This window comes from Macaca mulatta, chromosome 3 (assembly GCF_049350105.2).
Source record: "Macaca mulatta isolate MMU2019108-1 chromosome 3, T2T-MMU8v2.0, whole genome shotgun sequence".
NCBI classification, from domain to species: Eukaryota; Metazoa; Chordata; class Mammalia; order Primates; family Cercopithecidae; genus Macaca; species Macaca mulatta.
The window spans coordinates 178,527,501-178,534,704 of NC_133408.1; the positions used below are offsets into that span (position 1 = coordinate 178,527,501).

A 7,204-nucleotide genomic window follows, 5' to 3' on the forward strand; every position below is an offset into this window, starting at 1 on the left:
GGTTCAAGCGATTTTCCTGTCTCAGCCTCCCAAGTAGCTGCGACTACAGGCATATGCCACCACCCCTGGGCAGTTTTGTATTTTTAGTAGAGACAGGGTTTCACCATGTTGGCTAGGCTTGTCTTGAACCCCTGACCTCAGGTGCTCTGCCCACCTTGGCCTCCCAAAGTGCTGGGATTACCGGCGTGGGCCACCTCACCCAGCCTAGTTTGAATTTTTAGAAAGACTGTTTTCCTTCACCAAGAATTCTTTTTGGAAAAAATGAACCACTGAGGCCATGTTGACATGTTACTCACGTGTTGTTGACATGCTGCCCACAGTGCTCCCTGTGCCAGGCAGGTCTGCCTTTTTTTTTTTCTTTTCTTGAGATAGGGTCTTGTCTGTTGCCCAGGCTGGAGTGCAGTAGCATGAACATGGCTCACTGCAGCCTCAACCTCCTCCTCCTGGGCTCAACTGATCCTCTGGCTTCAGCCTCCCAAGTAGCTGGAATCACAGGTGCACACTCCCATGCTTGGCTATTTTTTTATTTTTTTATTTTTTTTTTTTGAGACAGAGTTTTCTCTTGTCCCCAGGTTGGAGTGCAATGGTACAATCTCGGCTCACTGCAACCTCTGCCTCCTGGGTTCAAGCGATTCTCCTGTCTCAACCTCCCAAGTAGCTGGGATTACAGGCACCTGCTACCATATCCAGCTAATTTTTTGTATTTTTGGTAGAGATGGGGGTCAGGCTGGTGTTGAACTGCTGACCTCAGGTGATCCACTTGCCTCAGCCTCGCAAAGTGCTAGGATTACAGGCATGAGCCACCGTGCCCTGGCCAGTCCGGCTAATTTTTTAAATTTTGGTAGAAACGGGGTCTTACCATGTTGACCTGGGCTCAGGCGATCTTCCTCCCTCAGTCTCCCAAAGCGCTGGGACTTACAGATGTGAGCCACCATGCCCAGCCAAGGCCTGTGTTTTTGTGCCACATGCCCCCACCTGCTCTCCATTACTAGCCACGACCTATTGGGCCAGGGATAGGCACTTGACCTGGAGACGATCAAATGATTGGTCAGAAGTCCACAGGGTAGCCTGGCATAAAAGGCCCTGTTTGATAGTGGTGATGGGTACACAATATTGTGAATGTACCACATGCCACTGAATTGTTCACTTTGAAACTGTTACAGGCTGGGCATGGTGGTACATACCTGTAATCCCAGCACTTTGGGATGCAAAGGTGGAAGGATTGCTTGAGGTCAGGAATTTGAGGCCAGCCTGGGCAACAGAGTGAGACCCCCATCTCTACAAAAATAATAATAATACTAATAAATTAAAAAATAAAAATGTTACAATGGCAAATTTGAAGTTATGTGTATTTTACCATAGTTTTTTAAAATTAAAAGTACAAGAAAAAAATTGCCAAAAAAATACAGGTACCCAGTAAATGTTTGTAGCAGATATAAACCACAAATTACAAGACAAAAATATTAAGATTCTAATGGCCAGTCTGGGCAATATAGTGAGACCTGGTTTCTACACAAAAGTTCTTTAAAAAACTAGCCCTGTGTGGTGGCACACGCCTGTGGTCCCAGATACTTGGGAGGCTGAGGTGGGAGAATAGCTTGAGCCTGAAAGGTGGGGGCTCCAGCGAACTGCGATCATGCCACCTGCTGCACTCCAGCCACAGAGGTGGACCCTGTCTCAAAAAAAAAAAAAAAAAAAGAAGAAGAGGAAAAGGAAGAACAAGAGGAGGAGAAGGAAGAAAAGAAGAAGGAGAAGAAAGAGAAGAAGGAAAAGAAGGAGAAGGGGGAGGAGGAGAGGAAGAAGAAGAGAGAAGAGACAGAAGAGAAAGAATAAGAAAGAAGATCATCCCAGTAGATTCACAGGCAAATTGTATGAACAAACAATTCACAAGATGAATGTAAATTATAATTTAAAAATCTTTAGGTATCATTTTATGCCAACTAAATTAACAGACATGGAAAGGAAAGAAGGAAGAAAGGACAGAGGAAGGGAGGAAAGAGGAAAGGAGGGAAGGAAGAAGTAGTGAAAAAGAGAAGATGACAGGAATGGAGAGAGGGAAAAAAGAAAGGAAGGAGGGAAGGGAAAAAAGAAAGGAAGGAGGGAAGGGAAGAAAGGAAGGGATGAGGGAAGAGTAGAGGTGGGAATGAAGCAAGAGGAGGAAGGAAAGAATGGAGGGAAAGAAGGAGGGGAAAAGAAGGGAGGGGGAGAAGGAAGAAACCCAGTAGTCATGGTGAGCTCAAGATTAAACTTACTCCATTTCTTCTGCCTGCATTTCCTCATCTGGGAATAAAAATAATTCTACGTGCCGGTGGGAGAAATTGCTATTGCCTACCCAACATCAGGGCTTCCCTTGTACCTTGCTGGTGGCAGTGGCGACTGAGATGCAGGTGAAGGTTGTTGGGGCTTCAGGGAAAACCTTCTTCTGCCCCTTGCCTCTTCCTCACACCCCCTCGCTAGACTACAGGCAGGGTGGCTGGCCCTCCGGCTGGCATCTCAGGTCATGATGCAAATGGAAAGATGGAAAGATGGAAACTTTGGACCAAATCTGGCCAGCATGAGAGCAACAGCCTGGAAACCGAGGACCAGGAGATCTCCTGCAGCCTTGAACTGCTCATCTCCAGACACCACGTACGAAGGAAACAAATATACCTCTTAGGTCCAAGCCACTGTGATTTCTGGTCTCCGTTACTTGCAGTTTTGTTCAATTCTCAATTGATAAACTTTCTCTTAAGTGTGTGATGACAATGAAATGAGATGATGCATTTTATAAAAATACGTCAATGTGCCATTGCATCAAAAGTCCTCTTGGTAGTACTGTCTCTCATCTCTGAGCAAAGCCATCAAACAAATTTTTACAACTTCACCACAATCACAAAGCATTTACTCAGGAAATGTTTTGAAGTATCTACAGGCTGGGGGCAGTGGCTCACGCCTGTAATCCCAGCACTTTGGGAGGCCCAGGAGGGTGGATCACCTGAGGTCAGGAGTTTGAGACCAGTCTGGGGAATATGGTGAAACCCCGTTTCTACTAAAAATACAAAAATTAGCTGGGCGTGGTAGCACACGCCTGTAGTCCCAGCTACTCGGGAGGCTGAGGCAGGAGAATTGCTTGAACCTAGGAGGCAGAGGTTGCAGTGAGCTGAGATCAAGCCACTGCACTCCAGCCTGGGTGACAGAGTGAAACTCCGTCTCCAAAAAATCAGCTGGGCATGGTGGTGGGTGCCTGTAGTCCCAGCTACTTGGGAGGCTGAGGCAGGAGAATCGCTTGAACCTGGGAGGCAGAGGTTGCAGTGAGCTGAGATTGTGCCGTTGCACTCCAGCCTGGGCAACAAGAACAAAACTCCACCTCAGAAAATAAAAATAAAAATAAAAATAAAGTATCTACAGAGTTACCAAATATATATGTATCCAAAAGGCATTTATTGCTAATGTTCTGCTAATATTAGAACATACTGGGATCAAATAAAAAATTTCCCAAAAGGGGGAGAAAAAGTCACTTGTTTTCTAAAACAGGTTGATTTTATTTTACAGGTAAACTTGAGTGGTGTTGGGAAATTGTGCTCTCAGTGTGCTACTTTCCTACTGGAAAATAAGACCTCAAAACCTCTCCAAACTAGTCACTTCATCTTACTTATGAGAGGCTCAACAAAATGGATACTTTTCACCCAAAATTCTCCTGTTTTCCACATTGCAAAATCAATATATTTTAGAGAAAGAAGAAGCTTTCAAACTTCAGTTCTTCCAAAGGCATAGTTGGTGCAGGGGGTGGAGTGAGGTGAAAAAAAGGGCTGGCGGTGAGGTGTGGCTCAGAGGAGCAAGCTGGCCCTTGCCCCGCCACCAGAACAGAGTTCGGTGCCTGTCAATTGTAACACCGGTCTTCCCAATGCACGGCCCTTAAAGATGATCAGGGAGAGGTGGGTCCCCAGTGTCAGGGGAATTTGCCAGGAAGGGGAAGAAACAAACGTACAGGTTTACCCGCAACGGAGAAAGTCCTCATTCCCACCCTATTAGGATATAGAGTTTTCAACAACAGGATTCCTTTGGTGGAGCAAGTTGTAGGGCACAGGGTTGTTGGCAGGAGATTATCAGGATCGCAGCGTTCACATCTGTACGTTGCAAAGGGGCTTACTCTCCCAGTCATTAAAAGGACACTCAAACACAAACTCAAAGTTAGTTAGCATATATATGAAATGTATTTTCTTAGTAGTTTCTAGAGTTTCAGCCAAAAGCTACATAAAGAAAGAAGAGAACAAAGTGTTTGAGAGATGGAGATGAGGAACATTATTCAGGGATAGAGATTGCAATCTTAACTCAGAAATGGAACGCTGGAAAGGCTGAGTTGACATCCTCTGTTCTTTGGTCCCCTATGTCTTTTTTTTTTTTTTTTTTTGAGACAGAGTCTCACTGTTGCCTAGGCTGGAGTGTCATTGCATGATCTCGGCTCACTGCAACCTCCACCTCCTGGGTTCAAGCGATTCTCCTGCCTCAGCCTCCTGAATAGCTGGGATTACAGGCACCCACCACCATGCCTGGCTAATCTTTTTGTATTTTTAGTAGAGACGGGGTTTCACCATCTTGGTCAGGCTGGTCTTGAACTCCCGACCTTGTGATCCACCCGCCTCGGCCTCCCAAAGTGCTGGGATTACAGGCGTGAGCCACCGCGCCCAGCTGGTTTCCTATGTCATTCTAAATCCTTTCTAACCCAGTAAGAGGATGGCTGGATGGATGAATGGATGGATGGATGAATGGCAGATGGATGATCAGTTAGACCAACTCAGGAAAATAGGGAATAACATGGAAAAGAATGCTTTGCATCCCTCACCATCAGTTCCTAAAAAGCTATAATGGGAAAGTAATCCATGACCTACCTTCACAAAACCTGGCAAGAAACTGATAGATTGGGGATTTACCCTGAAACCCAAGGCTCAGATGGAGTTCGAGCTTCATTAAAACGAATTCTATTTATTTATTTATTTATTTATTTATTTTTTGGAGGGAGTCTGGCTCTGTTGCCCAGGCTGGAGTGCAGTGGCGCGATCTCGGCTCACTGCAAGCTCTGCCTCCCGGGTTCACGCCATTCTCCTCCTCAGCCTCCCAAGTAGCTGGGACTACAGGCACCCGCCACCGTGCCTGACTAATTTTTTGTATTTTTAGTAGAGACGGCGTTTTACTGTGTTAGCCAGGATGGTCTCGATCTCCTGACCTTGTGATCCGCCCGCCTCAGCCTCCCAAAGTGCTGGGATTACAGGCATGAGCCACCGCGCCCGGCCATTAAAATTAATTCTAAAGGACTGGTTGACATTTTATTCTACTGTTTTTTGTTATACTGATTTTTTTTTAATCAGAAATAATTGGGCCACAGTAGATCTTTTTTAAACTGAGTTTTGTGTGTGGTGTGTGATGTAATTTGTTTTGCAATATCAGATGAAATTTTCATGCTCCATTTGCCTTCAGCCACAAACTAACAGTCAATGCCCCACCCCCACCCTCTACAGCAGCAGGAAAAAATAAGTCCAGATCAATGTTGCCCATAAGTTTCTCACCTCTGTATATTCCTTGGACAGCCTTCCAATTTCAGGCTCTTTTGCTCCCCTCACCGTGGCCAAGTCTTAGACGGAAGTTGCAGCACTGATGGCTTCTCAGGGGTGTCCAGACTTGTGTTCCCAAGACGCCTGGCTCCCTGATCTTATCCTCTCTTTTCAGGTCGGGTCTCAGATCAGGAATCTTTAAGCGCCAACTTTGCATTCTGGGCAAGTGAATGACACCTAGGGCACACCCTCTTCTCAGCAGCCTGCACCTGATCCCCTTTTAAAGGGGAAATTACATTTCTTGTTAAGACAGAAAGAGGCTGCCGAACTTTGGAGGAAATTACTGTTGTTCTCAGGACAGCTGGAGGAATTTCTGAAAGAGAAGACCTAGGCAAGGGGCAGAGGAAAGCTTTGCCCTTGCAAACGTTTGCTCACAGCCATTGTTTAGACTTAAGTGGCAGGTTCATGCCCATCCTGTCAGCCACATCCTGCAGGGTAGCAGGCATTGTAGCCCCTGGTATAGGCCATGGTGCCCGCCACCGTGGAGCCGCCTGTACTGTACATGGAGCACGCTTTGCTATGCCAGGAGTCACTGAGTGGCCAGGCTGTGAGCCAGTCTTGGGTCAACTCTGTGGGCCTCAATGTCCCTGCTTCTGTTCGTTATTTCCATACAGACATCAATGTGCCCGACTTCCCTGATTACCATTGCACTGAGATTTTTGATGGGGCAAAGTCTTCGAAAGAGGATGGCAAGGCTAGGAAAGGGTTCTCCTATTTGGTAACTGCAACACCTGCTGTGGGTGTCACATGTGCTGCCAAGAATGTCATCTCCCAGTTTGTTTCCAGCATCAGTGCTTCTGCTGATGAGTTGGCCATGTCGAAAATTGAAATCAAGTTATCTGACATTCCAGAAAGCAAGAACATGGCTTTCAAACAGAGAGGCAAATCCCTGTGGGTATGCCATCAAACCGAGAAGGAAATTGACCAAGAAGCTGCAGTTGAAGAGTCCCAGCTGAGGGCCCACAGCATGATTTAAGGGCCAGGTGCGGTGGCTCATGCCTGTAATCCCAGCACTTGGGGAGGCTGAGGTGGGTGGATCACTTGAGGTCAGGAGTTCAAGACCAGCCTGGCCAACATGGTGAAACCCTGTCTCTACTAAAAATACAAAATTAGCCAGGTGTGGTGGCATGCGCCTGTAGTCCCAGCTACTGGGGAGGCTGAGGCAGGCGAATCACTTGAACCTGTGAGGCAGAAGTTACAGGGAGCTGAGATCACACCATTGCACTCCAGCCTGGGCAACAGAGTGAGACTCTGTGTCAAAAAAAAAAAAAAAAAGAAGAAGAAGTAAAGGATGGGCTGGGAGTGGTGGCTCACACCTGTAATCCAAGCACTTTGGGAGGCCAAGGCAGGTGAATCACTTGAGGTCAGGAGTTCGAGACCAGCCTGGCCAACATGGCAAAACCCCATCTTACTAAAAATACAAAAATTAGCTGGGAGCGGTGGTCCATGCCTGTAGTCCCAGCTACTCGGGAGAATGAGGCAGGAGAATCGCTTGAGCCTGGGAGGCGGAGATTGCAGTGGGCCAACATCATGCCACTGCACTCCAGCCTGGGAGAGAGAATGAGACTCTGTCTAAAAAAAAAAAAAAAGATAAAAAAGGAGTAAAGGATGAGTGC

At 46.6% G+C, this 7,204-nt stretch overlaps 1 protein-coding gene and 1 pseudogene across 3 annotated transcripts in view; one reads left to right on the forward strand and one right to left on the reverse strand.

Moving 5' to 3' along the window:
- Nucleotides 1-5,728, reverse strand: part of SVOPL (SVOP like) — a 102,662-nt gene extending 96,934 nt beyond the window's left edge. For 2 of the 3 annotated variants that reach the window (XM_077997475.1, XM_077997476.1), the window contains exon 1: nt 5,544-5,680. The gene's annotated coding sequence lies outside the window, so the exon portion shown is untranslated. Of the gene's footprint in view, nt 1-5,543 lie in introns of all 3 variants that reach the window. The other variant, XM_001107407.5, reaches the window with a different exon arrangement.
- A 326-nt stretch (nt 5,729-6,054) lies between these two features.
- On the forward strand, nt 6,055-6,564 carry LOC715445 (cytochrome b-c1 complex subunit Rieske, mitochondrial pseudogene; annotated as a pseudogene).
- The last annotated feature ends 640 nt before the right edge of the window (nt 6,565-7,204 follow it).